Source organism: Penaeus monodon, chromosome 21 (genome assembly GCF_015228065.2).
Source record: "Penaeus monodon isolate SGIC_2016 chromosome 21, NSTDA_Pmon_1, whole genome shotgun sequence".
NCBI lineage: Eukaryota > Metazoa > Arthropoda > Malacostraca > Decapoda > Penaeidae > Penaeus > Penaeus monodon.
In genome coordinates, this window is record NC_051406.1 from 1,390,532 (window position 1) to 1,391,131 (window position 600).

General features: G+C 34.2%; 1 protein-coding gene across 1 annotated transcript in view; it reads right to left on the reverse strand.

The window, feature by feature from the left end:
• LOC119586753 overlaps positions 1-600 on the reverse strand; it is a gene marked incomplete in the record, with an annotated part of 16,568 nt that overhangs the window by 10,236 nt on the left and 5,732 nt on the right.

The window sequence follows — 600 nt, forward strand, 5'->3', positions numbered from 1 at the left end:
ACTTTTACTAACACAGTAGCTGTATCCCGTTAGTTAGAGGGTAACGGACCCATTACCAATAACATTTTTACAGAACATGTCTCATCAAGTTCGATAATACAAGCTGGCAAAGAGAAAAAAATGTATATGCTGTATACCACTACACTGAACAACGTGTACACATATACCGTACACACAGAGTATAACAGAGAGAGAGAAAAATGTTTATTTTTTCTGCTTAAGCACACACGTATGTCAACATATACATGTTTGTAGAACGGCATAAAAGCCAATGGAAAAACAAGCACAATATCTACAGCCATTTCGAATAAAATAAATATTCACGCAAGAGTAAAACTGTACATTTTAACTACTCACTTTTGTACAATATATATCCATTGTTGTGTGCGAGCGAGTGGGTTTTGACAAAAGCTGTACAAAAAATTGTACATATACGTAAATCCCGGACGTTGACAGAAAAGCGAGAATTGGTACTAATACGAAATACAAAATGGTATTTCTGAAAAGCAAGAGATTTTTTATAAGTACATCTCAAAAAAAAAAAAAAATCGCTCCCCTAGAAATAGCCTCCTTTCTTGGTTTATTTTACTTCCCTTTCTC